At 49.8% G+C, this 19,817-nt stretch overlaps 1 protein-coding gene across 1 annotated transcript in view; it reads right to left on the reverse strand.

Annotated features, from left to right (window-relative positions):
* Positions 1 to 19,817, reverse strand: part of SAMHD1 (SAM and HD domain containing deoxynucleoside triphosphate triphosphohydrolase 1) — a 268,902-nt gene that overhangs the window by 133,290 nt on the left and 115,795 nt on the right. The gene's annotated exons all lie outside the window — the stretch shown is intronic.

Genomic DNA, 19,817 nt, shown 5'->3' on the forward strand with positions numbered 1-19,817 from the left:
AGTGCGCTGCGCTGCCCCTCCTCCCCCCGGAGCACTGCTTTACCACGTTATATCCAAATTCGTGTTATATTGGGTGGCATTATATCAAGTTAGTGGTGTATATGGTGATTGTGGTATAGAGGTTTTAGCATACCCCCATTACTGCTGGGTGGCAGATCCACCATTCTAGACCATCTCACCAGAGTGCAGAAAGAACTATGTCCTATGGATTCATAGGGCACATGGCCACTATCACGTACTCTGCGGGCACCGCTTGTGTTACAGAAAAATGGTTTACAAAAGTTTTAGAAAGTTTAAGAAAAATGCCTTGGGACTATTCCTCACATCCCACTGCCTGTAAACAGCCACGGAGCCCTGCACAACTTCTGAAACTATCCTAAAATTTTCTGCACATCAAATTTTCCAGTCTTGTTATCTCTGTCACTTCCAGGTCTGGGATGGAATGGTGGGAATTTGAGAAGCTTCCCATTCCAATGAGATAAAATACCTGTTTCTAGTTCTGTAGGTCCATGAGAGATCAGGACATGTTTATGTACAGAAGAGCAAATCCTGCTCCAGGACTGACTCTTGACAGGCAGGAGAGATTTGGAGGCAGGAGAGTATTTTCCTAGATAGTTGTTTTGTTTTTTGTTTTTAGGCAGCTGTTGGAAGCTGCTTAGCGGGTCTGGTTAGATTAAGACCCAAGTGGACAATTAGTGGGTAGATGGCAGAGGAAATGATCAAAGGTGAAGGATACAATTACTGATCATGCTACTCTGCAATTTAACACACAAATAGCATCTCTGTGTATGTGCTGTTTCCCTTTTTGAGAGTAACCTTTTGGCTGGAGACATTCCTATGCTGTAAGAATGCAATGGTATGAAAGGACTAGCTACACCACCATCTAGTGACAGTTTACGGTATTAGAGAGAGAAGATGGGTGAGGTAATGTATTTTACTGGAGCAACTTGTGTTGAGGAGAGAAACAAGCTTTCAAGCTTGCACGGAGCTCTTTTTCAGGTCTGGGAAAGGTGGCACAGCTAAATCTAAAGTGGAACAGATGGTTTAGCATCAGTAGTTAACACATATTGTGATAGACCATTCAAGGTGAAGTGGCCTGTTAACACCCCTGCAGCAGTCATAGGACAAAAAAGGGAGGTTAGTGGGTTAAAGATTGATGTAATAAGCCATAAATCCAGTGTCTTTATTAAATCCATGATTGTTAGTGTCTAGCAGAGTTATGAATTTAAGCTCCCAGGCTTGTTTTCTGAAGGTGTGCTGTTATCCTTCAAGGATGAAGATGAAGAGGTCAGATATGGAGTGATCATTTTGTGAAAAGTGTTCACCGATGTGTGATTTTGTCTCTTGTCACTTCTCTGTATGAGTTCATTCAAGAGCATGGTGATTGTCTGGTTTAACCTACACAGTTGTTATTGGGCATTTACTAAACTGGATGAGATACACCATGTGTTGTAATAGACACATGTCGGACCATGGAACTTGAAAGATGTGTTGTGGGGGTGTTGATCATCATAGCAGTGGAGACATGTCTGCAGGTTTTGCATATGATGTTATGATTGGGTCTTGTCTATGATAGCTGCTTTGAGTTGTGTCCTGTTCTGTGGGGATCTTGCTTCTGATGATGAGCTTGGAGAGGTAGGGGGGTTATTCGAAGCCCAGAAGAGGGGGTTCAGGAAAGATTTCCTTCAGGATGTGGTCCCTATCAAATACAGGTTGTAATTGTTTGATACCTTATATGGGTTCCAGTGTGGGGTGGTAGGTGACAACTAGGAGTTTGTGATACGGGGGGGTGGGGTTTGGTGTGTGTCCCTATTGAAGCAGGTTCTCCACATGATATTCTCCACTGCTCTGATGATCGATACCCCCACAATTCACCTTTCAAGATCCATGGCCCTACACATGCCTACCACAACATGAGGTATACCGCATCCAGTGCACTAAATGCCCCAGCAACAACTGTGTGGGTGAAATCAGACAATCACAACACTCTCAAATGATCTCATGCAGGAAAATGATGAAAGACAAAAACACTCTATCACCCAGGGGCGAACACTTTTCACAAAACTATCACTCCATGGCAGATCTCTCAGTCTTCATCCTACCTGGCACCACCTGTAGGGACACCCCAGAGTTTCATGGATTTGCAGGATTGAGCCAGATCTGGGAACTTCACTGTACGATGCCTGGTGTGACACCATCAACATGGTCACTCTGGTTGGTGCAACGGTCCTCAGTAGACAGCGTGTGTTTGATGCTGATGCTGATTTCTTTGGGACTGATATGGGAGGAGTGACATCTGGCTCATGGGACACTGTCACCTGCTCAGGCCCCAAGATGTACCTACCTAAAAGGCAGGGAACGCCAATGTAGTGTCCCTGAAGGAGGACTTACAGATTTAGATGTTAATAGTGGCTGTTTTTGTGCCTAGGCCCTCATGAACCTAGATTCAGTAGAGTTCACTTCCCCTACAGGCCCAGTATGTCCTGGGAAAATGATAATGTTAGAAAATGGGTTAATTCACATGTTCATATAACATGTTGAACATGACTTTGCATTTTATGCAGATAGGGCATATTATATTTAAAAAACATGGTAGCTCATGGGGACTAACTCTGGAGGGACTCATTTACCCACCTTTTTAAACATGACCAGTCCTTGTCTGCACTAAGTGCTAATATGTGTTAATTAGACACATTAGTGAATTTATTTCCTAACATGATGCATTTTCCCAATGCAGACAGCCCCAGGTGTCAAGTCCGCAGGGACGGATACTGGCCATGTCTCCCTTGTTCTTTTTGTCAGTCACTCTATGGGAAGCTGAGAAATCAATGCGGGTTTGTTTGCAAACACCTGCTTCAGAAGCAGCCTTCTCCATTTCGGAGCCAAAGGCCTGACTGCTTGTGTGCCTGCGGTGCAACCAGCCGGCTCTGCTTGGCCTCATATCACAGCACACATGATAGCTGTGTCTAAATTCATCTCTCTCCCCACTTATCTGAGCCTGTGTACTGCAGGGACTGCCTGGTCCTGTTTCTTTGCTTTCAGCTTTTACCTCACCAGTGTGGGGAGCTGTCGTAGCTTTCCTACTCCGATTTGAACCTTAGCGTTCATAACTGAGAAGCTAGCATGAACCACTCTAAAGCTTTTACCAGCTAGATCTGATTTCGCTGCCACCAGCCAAGAATTTCCAGTGTCTTGGCTACTCTGTCTCCCAAAACTTTCCCATGGGGGATCCCAAGACTCAGAGGCTCTGAGTCTTACCCACAAAGGGAAATAACCATTCCCCACACACAACCAAATTTCTCTCTAGCTACCTGAGAGTGACTGATGCAACCTCTTTACATCACATACCAAGAAATGGTCTCCCTCTCTTCCACAAAGAGACAAACCCAAAGACAAGGAAACAGAAAAGATTCTCTCTCTTCCGCCGTAGCTTCTTCCCCCACCTGGGACACTAGGAGAGTTAAAACAGAAAGCAGCTTTCCCTCCCCCCTCTTCCTTTCTCCCACCAATTTCCTGTGGTCAACTAGAAAAGATCAACGTCTTAAAAGCAAACTTTTAATAAAAAGAAAGAAAGAAAGAATAGAAAACAGCTCTCTGTAACCTAGATTTAAGATACAGGCTTTCCTTATAGAAAATGAATAAACAATAGAAAGGGATAAACACCTTACCAAAAACAATACAATTTAAAGTACTAGAGCAAATACACATAAAGACTCCACCAGCCAGATACCCAGCTGCAAATACAGCAAAACAATTTAAAAGACTATACTTTTGCTACCTTGTACTTACAACTGGGAAACAGAAGATTAGAAGGACTGGAAATAGATCCTCTCATAGCTGAGAGAGCACAGAACAGACAGAGACCCAAGACCCAAAAAACCCCCACAAATTCCCTCCCTTAAGCTTTGAAAAATCCGGTTTCCTGATTGGTCCTCTTGCCAGGTGTTTGGTTCCCTTTGTTAACCCTTTACAGGTAAAAGAAACATTAACCCTTAGCTATCTATTTATGACAGGAGCAATGTGGGTCTTTAAGCCCATCGGGTCCACGCTGTTCTGGGGTCCCTCGGATTGGACTTGAATCAAGTGGCTGAGAAAATTTCTGTGAGTGGGGCCATGTTTGAGTCAAAGCTGTTTTCTAAAGCTCTTTCCAGTTCTGTGGCAGCCTCATTATTTCTGATGGTGATGGATTTCCAACTTCCCTGGGAGCCGCTGAATATTGCTGTAGAGCTGGACTGTCAGACAAACAGCCCCCTAGGCCAGAGCCAGGCCAGCCCACAAGGTGTGTTCATGTGGCCCACATGACATATCCTGACTGTGCACAATCTCAGCGTACTATTTATTTATTTATTTATTTATTTAAATAACGTTTCTGACCCTGGTGGCTGCAGACATCCTTCCAAAAGTGGAGTGAGTGTAACCCTAGAATTATAGAGCCGTAGGGTTAAGAGGGACTGCAAAGGTCACCTCATCTAACCCCTGCCACGGTGCAGGATTTGTTGTGTCTAAACCATCCGAGACAGATGGGTATCCAGCTAGGCACCGACTCTGTGGGTGCTCCCGGGCTGGAGCACCCATAGGAAAAAAATAGTGGGTGCTCAGCACCCACTAGCCACAGCTGTTGGGCCAGCTCTGCCGATCAGCTGTGCAGCTGACCCTGCCAATGAGCTGTTTGGCAGGTGGAGAGAGGAGGAAGAGGGCTTAGAGCAAGGGTGGGAAGAGGTGGAATGAGGGCGGGGCCTCGGGGAAGGGGCAGAGCAGGGTGGGAAGAGGCGGAGCAATGATAAGGCCAAGGGAGAAGGAGCAGAGTGGGGGTGGGGTCTCAGGGCGGAGTGCGGGGTGAAGCACCAACCTGCAAAAATGAAAGTCTATATGTTCTCCAGCCAGGAGTGGCTCTAGACATTTCACCGCCCCAAGCACGGCGGCATGCCGTGGGGGACACTCTGCCGGTCGCCGGTCCTGCGGCTCCGGTGGACCTCCTGCAGGTGTGCCTGCGGACGGTCCGCTGGTCCCGCAGCTCCTTCAAAGCCGCGGGACCAGCGGATCCTCCGCAGGCATGCTGCCGAAGGCTGCCTGCCTGCCGCCCTCCCGGCGACCAGCAGAGCGCCCCCCGTGGCATGCCGCCCCAAGCAGGTGCTTGGCATGCTGGGGCCTGGAGCCGCCCCTTTCTCCAGCCTCCTTTGAAAACCTGCAGTGAACGAGCTTCCACAACCTCCTTAGACAGTCTATTCCGTTGTCCTACTGGTCTTATAGTTAGGAAGTTTTACCTGAGATTTAATCTAATTCTGCTCTGCTGTAGTTTGAGCCCATTGTCTCTTGTCCTGCCCTCTGTGGCAAGAAAGAACAACTTTTATCCCTCTTTTTTTTAAGGCAGCCTTTCAAGTACACCTCTATCCCGATATAACGTGACCCAATATAACACAAATTCAGATATAACACGGTAAAGTAGTGCTCCAGAGGGGCGGGGGTGCGCACTTTGGCGGATCAAAGCAAGTTCGATATAACGTGGTTTCACCTATAATGCGGTAAGATTTTATGGCTCCCGAGGACAGTGTTATATCGGGGTAGAGATGTATCTGAAGACTGCCATCATGTCCCCCCTTAGTCTCCTCTTTTCCAATCTAAACGGAACCAGTTCCATCAGCCTGTGTTCACATGGCTGTATTACATCCCCTTGACCATCTTTGTCACTCGCCTCTGGATCCTTTCCCGTTTCGCTACATCCTTTCTATACATTGGTGACCAAAACTGGACCCAGGACTCCAGCTGAGGCCTAACCAGCATCGAGTAAAGTGGTACTATCACCTCCCAAGACTTGCATGCTATGCCTTTGTTACTGCAACATAACATTGCTTTTGTTTTTTGCAACAGCATCACTTTGCTGACTCATGTTGAGGTTGTGATCCACCGCAACTCCCAGACCCTTCTCAGCAGTGCTGCTGCCAAGCCAGTTAGCCCCATTCTGTATTTGTATGTTTGGTTTTTCTTCTCTAAGTGTAGCACCTTACATTTGTCTTTGTTGAATTTCATTTTGTTTTCAGTAGCCCAGTTCTCTGATTTATCAAGATCCCTCTGAGTTTTAGCTCCATCCTCCAAAGTGTTGGCAAACCCCCAGCTTTGTATCATCTGCAGACTTGATCAGTTTGCTCTCTATTCCTACACCCAGATAATAAACATGTTAAACCAGTGCAGGGTGGACTGCCTCAGTCTGCAGCCAGCCTGGAACAGTGACTTGGGAGTCAGGGAAGTTCACCCCTCTGTTAGTCTGATTGGAATGTCAGCTCTGAAGCCCAGTGATGACATGTCAATGTCATCATTAACTGTTCCATTGCGGATCATCTTTAGCTGATGAAGGGGCAGGGGTTTGAGGAGATGAGAACTGGGAGTTGCTGCAGCAAAGGAAATGCAGAGGGAAGACTAGAGAAGACTCACACAGACAGAGCAGTGGGAGGGAAACAGAGGAAGTGAGAGGGGAAGGCTTAGCGGTGGCCCATAGAGAGTGGCCCTCTGAGTGATGAATGTAAGAGTGAGCCATTGAACAAACAATAAATGCCCAAGCGTTTACGTACTCCATAAATGCTGGATCCCCTTGATCTCTGAGCAAACTGCCATTGACATCCACTGGCAGAGCTGGTTGAGAAATGGAAAAAGCAAATTTCACAAAAAATGTACAAGTTTTCCAGTTCTTGTATTCAGTGCACACAAGGGGAATCCACACCTAAAACAAGACAACCCACTGACTTCAGTGGCACTTACCACATGAGTCAAAGGGACATGACTGACCCTTCAAGCAGTGGCGGGCAAGCACTGGTATGCTCAGTCTGCATCATTATTAAGGACTTCAGCATCTGTATTTGCTCCTTCATTACTTTAATCGTCCCCTCAACAAACGCCTGATTCTCTCTTCTGTCCTGCCATTCCTTCCCAGCACTCCTTTTGTTCCCTTTTTTCTGCACAAGAGCACTGCAGGACCTCCTGGAACAGTCTTCTTTGCTGCCTCTTGGGCGTTTCTAATCTGGCGGAGACGATTAGCCGGGGTGTGTAGGGCATTCCTGAAGGCCATATCTGGTGAAGCACAGGGGACAATGCACAAAAGCGGGATTGTTAAATTCACACACAGCATTGAAACATTTCTGTTAAATACACCTTTTGCAACATTGCCATTACTTTCTCACTGACCCTAGCCAGGCACACATCTTTGCGAACACCCAAAGCATTGTGAGTGTTGGCAGGGTGTCTGTGCTCCACATGGGGAAAAATGTACACTCTTTGCAAGGGTCATGGTATAGCATTCTAGGGAACAAATTCTACAATTCTCCTACACTTTTCCACAGGCCGGGGTCATCCTAGAAGACATCTCACTGCTAAAGGTAAGCAGAGAAATGAGGGTACATCTACCCCATGCTTGTGGCTTCCGCCCTGCTCCCTATGCTGCTTGCCTGTGTGCCGTCTTGGTCCCTGCACAAGTGATTGCTGAATAGCATGGGGAAGTTTCCTACAATTGAACCTGCGGCAGAGGATTACCGAGTACATCCAGGAAACTTTCCTGGAGATCTCTCTGCAGGATTCCCGTGAGATCTCAGTATGCATTAGCAGCCTGTTCTGCCATACTGATTAGCTGCATAGGGAAATGTCCAGCTCACGGAAATACATTCAGCGTCCCACATTTCTATGCCCTGAACCCACCTCGGCACTACACAAGCCACAATTAACAGGAGTCTTATCTCCTGCTTCTTGCTCACCGGAAAGCAACTGCTGAGACTGGCTAGACACCTCTGGAGTGGAGAACAGTTCCTGGCTGCCTGCCCCACTGGGCAATCCCACCGGGGGCTGCACATCTTCATCTAACTCCACCTCTTCCTCAATAACTTCGTCCTCTGGGGTAGGTCCTTTTTCCGTGGGGGCTCTTGGTGATGGAGATGAGGTTGCCACTGAGGATAGCATCCAGCTCCTTATAGAACTGGCAGGTCTTAGGTGAAGCACCTGAGCAACTCCCTCGCCTTTTGGTACGCCTGGCTCACCTCCTTTATCTTTGCTTGCACTGCAGTGTGTCCCAATCATAGCCCTTTTTGCACAAGCCTTGAGAAATCTGCCCATAGATATTCCAATTCCTACGGCTCAAGTGCAGCTGGGACTGCATATCCTCCTCTCCCCATATACTGAGAAGATCCAACAGCTCTGCAGTGCTCCTAGTGGGAGAGCGTTTGCTGTGATAACCCGCTATGGTCACCTGGGAAAATGCGATGAGACCTCTCCATGTGGAGCAAACAGGAACTGGAATTTCAAAAATTCCCAGAACTTCTAAGGGGGAGGAGTGGCTGGGTTGTTTACCTGGCTGCACGGCAGTGGAATTCAAAGTGCTGACCAGAGCAGTCAGAATGGGCATTGTGGGACACCTCCTGGAGGCCAATTAAAGCAATGAAATGAAGTGTGGTGTCTACACTTGCATTTTGTGAACAACAATGTAGAGGAAAAAGACATAAATCTCTCGTGAGGGTGGATGTATTTTGTTGCCAAAAGCAGACATTTTCCCCTACAAAAGTCACCTCACAGCGTGTATGCTCTCATGGTTTGGGTCGACAAATGGCAGTTTTGGCAACAAAACTTGGTAGTGTAGAGAAGGCTGAAGCGCTTGTGCTACTTTATGCTCTTTGAGCATCTTAGCAAAGGCCTCTAGCCCTTCCCTTTCTTCTCTTCTCCTTTTCTCAAAGAAGGGAAATTAAATGCAAAATCCCATGTTCATGCAGAAATAAGTATCTCTAAGAGGGGCCTATTCAGAGTTGGGGATCCTAGGAGGGATCTCTGGTAGGCCTGCCTGACTAGCAGGTATGTACTGGGGCATGTTTAGGCTGATATGAAAGCAAAATGTCCTTAAAAGCTCCTGTCTCTCTTGTGCAGCATGCCCTGTTGGGAAGGGATTTACATAGGGTTGCCAACTTGGTACTCACACGAAACCAAAAACCCTTGTCCTGACCCCTGACCTGCCCCTCCTCCAAGGCCCCACCCCTTCTCTGAGGCCCCATCTCCCACTCACTACATCCCCCGCTTCCTCTGTTGCTTGCTCTCCCTACATTCACTCACTCACTCATTTTCACTGGGCTGGCTCAGGGGATTGGGGTGTGGTAGGGGGTGAGGGCTCTGACTAGGGGTGTAGGCTCCAGGGTGGGGCCAGAAATGAGGAATTCAGGGTGCAGGATGGGGCTCTGGGCTGAGGCAGTGGGTTGGGATGTGAGAGGGGGTGAGGGCTCTGGCTGGGGGTTCAGGCTCTGGGGTGGAGCCAGGGATGAAGGGTTTAGGGTTCAGGAGGGGGCTCCAGGCTGGAGCTAAGGAGTTCAGGGTATGGGATGGCGCTCCAGGCTGGGGCAGGAGGTTGGGGTGAAGGAGGGAGTGTGGGCTCCAGGCGGCGCTTACCTCAGGTGGCTCCCGGGAAGTGGCAACACGTACCTCGGCTCCTAGGTAGAGACACAGGCAGACAGCTCTGTGCATTGCCCCTGCCTGCTGGCACCGCCCCCACAACTCATTGGCTGTAGTTCCTGGCCAATGGGACCAGCAGAGCCAGTACTTGGGGTGGGGTCAGCACGCAGAGCCCCCATGGATGCCCTGCACCTAGGAGCCGCAGAGAGATGCCAGCAGCTTCCCAGGAGCCGTGCAGAGCCAAGCAGGCAGGCAGCCTGCCTGCCCCACTGTGCCGACAACTGGACTTTTAATGTCTCAGTCAGCAGTGCTAACCAGAGCCGCCAGGGTCCCTTTTCAACCAGGTATTCCGGTTGAAAACCGGATGCCTGGAAACTCTAGGATTGTTTACTCTTTGTAGTACTGGGAGCAGGTCGGTCTATGCCTGCCCATAACCAAAGGCCCCTTCCCCCTCAGTTAAGTGGGAGGAACCACTAAACTCAGATTACAATTGATTCCTGGAGACAACAAATGAAAAAGACAGGAGCAGGAATGAGGTCAAAAGTTGAAAATCAGGGATCCAGAGGGGGACACCAAGCAGAGAATCCCCAACAATACCTACTGCTCCTCAAAGACATCTAGGGAGTCAGTGGACTATGCCCAGAAGAATTCCACCTAGTGGTGTCATTGGATAAGAGACCAGAAATAGGCCCCACAGTCGCCCAGCACCTGCCTCCCCCATCCAGCTTCCTCTGCCTGCAGTGATGGAAGGCCGTCATGGCCAGTGCCAGCCAGAGGTTGATAAGGAGGTCCTGCAGCTGTGTGGGGCCATGGATGGGGTGTGCCAGGAGCAGGAGGTGCGGGGGAATGTGTAGCTAGAACCTCAGGTTCTGGAGAAGCTGGAAGAGGGGTGCAGTTTGCCGCGCCCTAAATAGATGTGCAGCAGGTCTCTCTCTCTCTCACCACAGAAGGGCCAGGTGTCAGGAGCGTTCATGAACCTATCTCTGCTGGGCCTGGGACCAGAGTGAAGTTCAGGCTGGCCTTCCGGGGTTTCTTTCTCTCTTCAGGGGGCAGCAGGTTTCACTACTTGGTGTCAGAATGGGACACAAGGGGGAAGGAAGTAGATGATGTGAAGTACGAGCACACACAGATGTTCTCTGGGTGTGGTTCAGAGGCAGACTGGCTGGATATGGTGCAGCCAGCTAAGGTGGCATGTCAGGGATGGCCGGGGAGGTTCCCATGGCAGGGGGCCTGAATATGAGTTCTGGAGGGCCAGAGTGAGGAGTGGGTGGGGACCCACTCGAGGAAAGTGAGAGAAGTAGGAGATGAGGCTGCCCTCACCTCCTGGTGCACATGATGGGGAACACGCAGGATGGACAGCCCCATGCGGTGTGTGAGCACCATGGGGATCATTCAGTCTCTTTGATTGTAGTGCAGGAGGTCTCCTAGTCTGGTGGCACTAGACATAGAATCATAGAACCATAGAGTTAGATGGGTCAGTTAGTCCAGCCCCCTGCCAAGATGCATGACCAGCCTCTGATGCACCAAGGGGGACTCCACCACACGTGCACAGAGAGGAGGGATGTGTAGCAGGGGTTCCGCAAGGCGATCCTCTCTCTGGCTGCTGCTTCAGACCTCATCAATGAGAACAGCTTCCAGGTCCTGAGGTGGTCCTGGTAAAAGACTGGCAGTTCACAAAGGTCTCTGGGGCAGCCTTTCAGGTGGATATAAAAGAGCTGCTTGTCATATTGGACCCCTTGGAGATTAAGGAGGAAGACTTGAGCCAGCATACTCCATGCCAGATTACCTGCACCTTAAAGGAGTTTCTGCAGGGCCTGAAGATGGAGGTATGGACCTGGCTGTGGATACAAACCAAGCCCTATTTGTCCTCTCCAATGGGGTGGCTAAGGACACCCACAGAGACCCAGTGCAGCCCTGACCAGAAAAACTCCAGATCTTCATCTGGAGGCAGAACAGGGTTCCTGGGGGTAGGCTCAGGATGTTGAACCAGTGCCAGAGCATGAACAGGACTACTTGGTTGATCACCAGCACCCTGCCCTAAAGGGAGAGACACCAGAGCAGCCCCAGCCACCTTCACAGCCGTTCAGACATCCTGGCCCTAGATTGATCCAGTTCTCCAGTGCGGAGGGATTGGTGGCAGAAAGGTACATACCCAGCATTACATTGCAGTCCATATGCCTTATGAAAACATGCTTATAAATGTGAAAATGATGTAACTGGAATATGCTTTATGCAAAAAGTCTCTTGTAAGGCATCATTACAAAGCTTATGATCTATCGAGTGTGATCTATTTGTTTGCATGTATTATTTCTATGTCTGGAGTTAGGAGACTATGATATAAATCTGTATTACTAATGTAAACATATTAAGTGGAAGCCATTAAGGGTGCTTCAGAATCAATGAACTGTAAATGGCTCTGTTACTTGCAAACCTTCCTGTGTACGTGTGGGCCAGCCCAGGAAGAATGGAGGCTGGGGTCTCACAGGACATGTGACCATATCACATGATGCTGGAATCCATCTTAAATCTGGTACTTTTCCATTTAGGAAGGGTGGGGACCCAGAGAGACAAAAGATTCCTGCCTTATGCCAAAGCTATAAAAGGGGGTGGAGCAGGACAAAGGGGCTGCCAGTCATAGAAAACCCCTGCTTACCAACTGAGATATCTGCTGGCACTAACAAGGACTGTACCGGGGAAAGGATTGGGCCCAGACTAGGAAGGAGTCTAGTCTGTAAAGAAGCTTATTGGAACATCTCTGAAGGTGAGATTTCACCTGTAATCAGTTTCTTAATATATTAGGCTTAGACTTGCATGTTTTGCTTTATTTTGCTTGAAGACCTACTTTGTTCTGTCTGTTATTACTTGAAACCATTTAAATCCTACTTTTTATACTTAATAAAATCACTGTTGTTTATTAATGAACCCAGAGTAAGTGATTAATACCTGGGGGAGTAAAGAGTTGCGCATATCTCTGTCAGTGTTCTAGAGGGCAGACAATTGATAAGTTTACCCTATATAAGCTTTATACAGAGTAAAATGGATCTATTTGGGGTTTGGATCCTATTGGGGTCTGGGTGATGGAAAGGTAAACTGCTGAGCGTTTTTTGATTAAATTCTGCAGCTTTGGGAGCGTGGACCTGGCCCTGGGTCTGTGTTGCAACAGGCTAGTGTGTCTGGCTCAACAAGACAGGGTTCTGGAGTCCCAAGCTAACAGGGAAAACAGGCTCAGAGGTAATTTCAGCACATCTGGTGACAGTCCCAAGGTGGTCTCTGTGACTGAACCCATCAAACCCTGATAGAGCAGTGGACTCATGCCCTGCCAGATGAGAGGGTGTGGATGGGAGGGAGCCCACCTGCCATTCATCCCTGACTACCAGACCTGAGATCTTGACCCAGATGACCCAGGTGGAGAAGGCTGCTGACTAGATGGCTTGGAAAGTCTCCACCCATGACAGGTCTCCTGGGTCATGGGCCAGGAGGAACTCCTCATCAGCAAATGCCAACAGGACCACTTCCCAGTCCAGCTCCCACAGCAGAAACCCATCCTCCTCCTGACAAAGAGACAGATGGAGGGCTCAATAGCAATAGTATCGAGCTGGCTGGACAGTGGGCAGCCCTGATGTACCCCTCAACTGCAGGGGACAGGTTTGGTGGAAGTTCAGTAAAGCAGACCACGCACATTGAAAAATGAGCATAAAACAAAATATTGACTAGATATGCATTCGGTGAGCACTGTCCAATCTGTGCATTGAATGAGCCAGGGTCCTCTGTTGAAATGGAATATGTTAATATGATTAAAAACTGTATCATAATACATATGGACAAGGTAGGGGAATTAAAATTTCACAGGGAACCTTAATTCTGGCATTTCCTAACTATTGACGGCTTGCCTTTACAACCTGGGCAATAGTCCTCTAATGTCATTTGGAGTGTAACATATATTTATATAATTCTGGCTGCAAGGAGATGGGGAACGTTGCTGCAGGCTCCTTGACTAATCAGAAATGCCTCTTGGTATGTCACCATGTGTCACCCTAGGAATGTCTCACCGCTGGTTCTATGTGCGTGTGAGAGAATCATAGAACCATCAGGTCAGAAGGGACTGCAAGGGTCATCTAGTCTGATCCCCTGCCAAGATGCAGGATCTGTTGTGTCTAAACCATCCAAGGCAGATAGCTATCCAGCCTCCTTTTGAAAACCTCCAGCGAAGGAGCCGACAGGCCCCTGGGAGAGGAGTGAGCCTCTGAGAGCAGCAGAGACAACATGCATCTGGAGACGGACACGCTGGCCCTGGGCTGAATGGGGAACACCATAGACTAATAGTTCCATTAGGATGCAAAGGCAGAGGAGAGGGGATGGTGCGGCTCATGGTCAGCTGAAAAGGGGCTGGGGCTTTTAATCTGTAATTTTAATATTTCTGTGGCATCGTTCCCCCTTTCTGCAAAGATACAGTTGGTCTGGCAGGTTTTAATCTTTACAATTGCCTGCCCCGGCCCAGGGGTGCTTGTTGCTGTGATTCCATTGTAGGCAGGCTGCAGAGCTCTGCAGGAGACACAGCAAACAGGAGACACAGCAACTGGCTGCAGCCAACTCCTCTCAGGCACCAAGGTTGGCTGGGGCTGCGGGAAGGTTTACAGCTAACACAAGCATTGCTACAGCAGTGTTACAAACAGCAACACTTACACAGATCTTTCTGTTGATCCCAAAACAACAGCCTGCAGCAAGGCTGCACTACTGCACCCCTGGGCCACCGCACCCCAGCTAGCCTCCTCCAGCCCATCGCCCAAGGGATATTCAGCGTGGGCAGGCTGGGGCTGGATCCTCAGATGACGCTACACATGAGCTCATCTTGTCTGAGCTCTGGAACCACCTAATGACCTTCCCCTCCTCAAGCCTAGGGACACTAGCTAATGGTGCTCTCCCAGCTCTGCTGCACTGTATGGATCCACACTGGCCAGCTCTGAAGAAGAGGCCCCGGGGAAGCCTGGATGGAGAAACGTTTCCATGAGAAGGGGGCAGCTCAATTGATTCTCCCCTCAACCTGCCAATAACAGGCAGAGTTCGGGCTCTTACAGATCCCACAGACGCCTCCTGTTCCCCTCCCCGCGCACACCCCAGAACCCCCTTCCGTTCTCCCCTCACACAAACCCAGTGGCCCCTTCCCGTTCCCTCCTCACACTGACCCCACGGTTTCCTCCCTTCCCCCCTCACACAGACCCCACGCCCCCACCCCACCCCCATTCTCCCCTCACACAGACTCTATGGCCTCCTGCTGTTCCCCACTCACACAGACCCCACCATAGACAACCCCCTGCAGTCACCTAGGACACCCCTTGGCATCAGGGACACAGGGAGGACAGACAAAAGGGGAAATGGCAGCTGGATCCTGACATTTGTGACCCCCATGGCGGGGAGGGTTAATGTGCTGTTGGGGTTGGTGTTTGCTGCTGAAGAACTGATCCCTCCTGTCAGATCCCGCAGGGAGTCCTACCTATCCCCATGGAGCTGTGCACTTCCAGCTGCTCCGCCAGACCCAGCCTCCCCTTGCAGGACTCAGTACTCCAGCAACAGTTGTGGGGCAGGGGCACACAGTCCCGGTTCTAGCCCTGGCCCTGGGGCAGGGGCACACAGCCTGGGTCCAGCCCCAGTGGAAGGGGCGGGGGAGGACAGACCCAGCTCTAGCCCTGGAGCTGACAGCTTAAGTCAAAGAAGTCACAAAGATCCAGTAAAGTTACAGAATCCATGATTGCCATGATCTCCATGACTGATTTGTATCCTTAGCGATGGATTAACTCCGAACTATCCAGTGATCATTTACAAATATTACTATGAAATAAAGATAATACAGCCCCTGCAGAGGAGTGGTGCCCTGAGACATCAGACTCCTGAAGTGTCCTGCTGTCCCTGTGTCTTTCCTGCCCTTCCCCTGCTTAGAATCACAGAATCAGACAGGTAGAAGGGACTGCAAGTGTCATCTAGTCTAATCCCCTGACAAAATGCAGGATTTGTTGTGTCTAAACCATCCAAGGCAAATGGTTATTCAGCGTTTTTTGGAAAACCTTCAGTGAAGAAGCTTCCACAACCTCCCGAGGCGTCTGTTCCATTGTCCTAGTGGTCTTATAGGAAGAAGTTTTCCCTGAAATTTAATACAAATCTGCTGTGCCGTAGATCGAACCCATTGCCTCTTGTCCTGCCCTCTGTGGCATGAGAGAACAATTTGCACACGTTCCTGCCTGATCGGTCTCTCAGGGCCATCATTCGTGCATGTGTTTAACGCTATGCATGTGTAAAGCCAGACATAAGCCTTTGCAGGATGGAGGACTTCAACTTTACTCTCTGGAGGGCAGGTCCTGCCAGCTGTATGCTCTCTGATAAGTCCACTCCCGTGGACAACTCTCCCTCTCACACAGATCAGAAATGGCAGTAAATGGTGGATTTGCGGAATTGGACTGTTGGATATTGAATATTGGCAGAAAATATTGGAATTGTGATCAGCAACAAGCTTACTCCTGCTAGAGCCAAGCATCACATGAACGTACCTTTAGCTCTGGCAGCCAAGTCCCCCAGACCCTAAAGGACCTTGGTGAACTAGCATGAGCCCCACTCTGACAAGACATGAGCTGGCTCCATGAACAGATTTAGTTGGCTACTGTCAAAGTTAGACTCAGGACTCACAGTTTGTCAGACCACTCTGTTTTATTAGCACAGCGCGCTGCTAATACACCCAGATAATGTGAGCAGTCATGCAAGGCCTAAACAGTCTTATTTATACAGATAAAAGAGCGGGAATTAGACAAAGGGACAAAGAAAGCAAAAAACAGTAAAAATCACCTGGGGCACAGCATGCATATCCTACTTCCTTACTAACTGTTATCGATCTAAGGCTAATACTTCACCAATTGCCCTTAAACGGTGCAATTGTTCTATGTTAATGTCTGTATTCCTGACACCTGGATTGCAACATTCCAACAATTTTGCTTAAAGGTACAGACAGCATTTCTTTAATCCTTTCTATTCTTACAATATAATTCATTCTACTTTCACACTACCAAAGACAGCAGCTCAGAGGCCTGGATAGCTCAGGGCACTAGTGATGGACTAAAAAGCTCTCTGTTGCTGCAGAAACCATAGCACTCCGGTCTAACGCAATATAGTCAGAGGTTTGGAGGTGCTAAGCTCCCACTGTCTCAGGGAGAGCTGGGGATGCTCAGCATCTCTAAAAATCAGACCCATAGTGACCAAAGCCAATGGCATCTGATAGAGGTTCATCAGTCCCTATGTGAAATGAGTTGGGGGGACTCCATCCAGTGACCAAACAACTGTCTGTATCACAGAAGCAGCAGTTCAATAATTTGTCCCTTTGCTGGCTGCCTCATGAGGGCAGCTGGGCAGCTGCTGGGCAGTGGAGCTGGGGGCCCCTCCAGTGATGTGTGAAGCACATTGGCAGGGTGGTGTCTGGGGAGCTGGCAGTGCTGCTGCCTGCGTTGTACCTGAGCTGAGGGCTCCGGGGAGCTCAGACAGACCAGCACGGAATGCACTCAGATGAAGCAGCAAATCCTGGAAGCTGAAGAACTGCAGGTTCCAGGAACTGCTTTCTGGGATGGGAGAGAGGAGCTGTCCCTTCAGGATCTTCATTGTACATATGGGCAGGAGCAGTGCTCTAAGCCGAGCTCCCCACACCATGGCCTGCGGAGGTCCTGCTGGTGGTCGGAAGCAGGGCTGGCTCTAAGTTTTTTGCCGCCCGAAGCAAAAACATTTTCCCATGCCCCCGCCCTTACCCGGCCCAACTCCGCCCCTTACCAATCCCTTCCCCAAATCTCCGGCCCCGCCTCCTCCCCCAGGCACACCACATTTCCCCTCCTACCCCTCCCTCCTAGGCTTGCCTGGTAGGGAGGAGAGAGAAGTGGAGCAGCCGCGCACTTGGGGGAGGAGGCAGAGGTGAGCTGGGGGGTAGCGGTTCCTCTGCCCCCACCCAGGGTTACTTCCTGTAGCACTCCCTGCGCCCCCCACTGCTGTAGCTGTCCTCCACTCCGCCTGCTCCCCTGAGCACACCGCCGCCGCCACGCCACTTCTTCTCCCTCCCTCCCAGGCTTGCCACAAAACAGCTGATTCATGCAGCAAGCTTGGGAGGGATGGAGGAGAAGCAAAATGGCAGCATGCTTGGGGGAGCAGGTGGCAGTGGAGTGGAGGTGAGCTGGGGAGGGAGCAGTTCCTCTGTCCCCCCCACAGGGTTACTTCCTGCAGCCTTCCCTGCACCCTCCATCGCCACAGCTCACCTCCACTCAGGGCCGGCTCTCAGCATTTTGCATCCCAAGCACAAAAAAAAAAAAAAAAAAAGGAGCCGGAGTGTTGCCTCTTGGAAAGTGCCCCCTAAGCACATATTTGGAGCTCTGGTGCCTAGAGCCAACCCTGGTTGGAAGAGCTGCAAGGTCTGTGGTGCTGCCTCACTTTCTTTCCAGCTCAAGCCACAAAAGAGACAGGGACTGTCAAATCTAATTCTACACTCAGGCACTCTGAGTGCAGAAGGTGGGAGCCCGCAAGGATTCTAAAAATTAATACTGGCCACCCTGGACTTGTATTGAACTCCCAAGCTTACAGCGTCTCTCTGACCTTGGTTTGACAGATGCTGCCACCACCCAAGTGCAGAACCCCTTTGAGAGCCCAGGAAGGTGCACTTGGGAATTCCTTCCTGTGGGATACCCTCAAGCCCTTTCACCCATGCTCTGGGGAAGAGCTGAGAAAGGAAATCTGCTGTTGCCACCGGCTAATTAAACAACCTGCACAGACTTCTTAAGACACACAAATCCAATTCTGTTTTTAAAAAAGGTAAATTTTATTAATAAAAAAAATACATCTGGAAATGCAGGCTATTGCTGGATTTTAAAGGAGCAACTACAAGGATTAAGCACCAAGAATAGCTTTCTTGAGATCCAGCTTGAAGGTTACAAGCAAAACAAAAGCACCTGGGGTTAGCACAGAGGAATCCAGAAGCCATAACTAAATAAAAGGGATAAATCTAATTGCATCTTCCTAGACATTATCCTGATCTACTTACATATCTGGGGTTTTAAATGAGTAGTTTCTAGGTATGATACTGATGATTTTTTCATACCTGGCCCAAACTTCTTACAGCATAGCTGCTGCCCTGTCTGCCTCTCCCTGGGAGAACAACAGACCAACGAAAGGGGAGTCTTGTTTCAATTTTAAAAAGTTCTAGTCTTCCCATTGGCTCTTTTGGCCAGGTGCCCACTCACTTCCTTTTACCTATGCATAGCAGTGAGACTTTTTAACCCTTTACAAGTAGAGCAATTAGAGAACAGCTACTAAGAGCAGGAGCGGCTCTAGACATTTTGCCGTCCCAAGCATGGAGGGTCCGCTGGCCCAAAGCTGCGGGACCAGAGGACCCTCCACAGGCACGCCTGCGGGAGGTCCACCAAAGCCGCGGGACCAGCGGACCCTCCGCAGGCATGCCACCGAAGGCACCCTGCCTGCCGCCCGAGCGGCGACCGGAGAGCGCCCCCCCCCGCCCCCGCGGCTTGCCGTCCCAGGCAGGCGCTTGGAGCTCTGGTGCCTGGAGCCGCCCCTGACTAAGAGAGATTTTATAGCTACTGGCTGGGTGAGTGTCCATAAAAGGGAGCTACCTCCCACCCAGAATCGGCTTTAGGCCTATTCCACCAATTCCCCCGAATCGGACCCCGCGCCTAAAAGGGCCTCACGCCAAGTGAGAATCTCTTCCCTGGCTAGAGGTGCCTTTTTAATTTTTACTCACCTGGTGGCATTCCAGGTCTTCGGCAGCACTTTGTTGGCGGGTCCTTCAGTGCTGCCGAAGACCTGAAGCGAGTGAAGGACCCGCCGCCAAAGTGCTGCCAAAGACTCGGAGCACTGTCCCGTAAGTACAAGCCCCTGTTTTTTTACCTGTGGTTTTTTTTGTTTGTTTTTTAGTCATCTCTGCCAGGGCCCTGTCGAAACTGTTCGAATTGGGCCCCGCATTTCCTAAAGCCGGTCCAGCTCCCACCCCCTTCATTTATCACAGGGATGGGGAGGAGAAAGGAAGAGGAACAGGAGATAGAGGGCTTCTTTTAGTTTGCACTCACATAGCTCTAGCATTACTGTCCTAGAGGCTCCAGTGAGGCTGTTGCTATAGGGATGTTGTGTGATTAAGAATAGGAGGGGGGATGGGATGGGCAATGGGGAACAGGATGAGAAGTGGGGGTCAGGCAGGGGGAATGGGGCAATGGGGAAGTGTGCCAGTTGGTGGGGAATGCAAAATGAGGGGTTGGCTGGGCCATGCGGAAAGGGCAGGGGTCTGGTTGAGAGGGAATAGGAATGAAAGTGAGGGCCAGCTGCTGGGGAATGGCAGGGAGGACCAGGCCAGTGAGTTTGGAGTGGAAGAGACATCGTATGTG

The sequence above is a fragment of the Chelonoidis abingdonii genome, chromosome 14 (assembly GCF_003597395.2).
Source record: "Chelonoidis abingdonii isolate Lonesome George chromosome 14, CheloAbing_2.0, whole genome shotgun sequence".
Lineage (NCBI taxonomy): Eukaryota > Metazoa > Chordata > Testudines > Testudinidae > Chelonoidis > Chelonoidis abingdonii.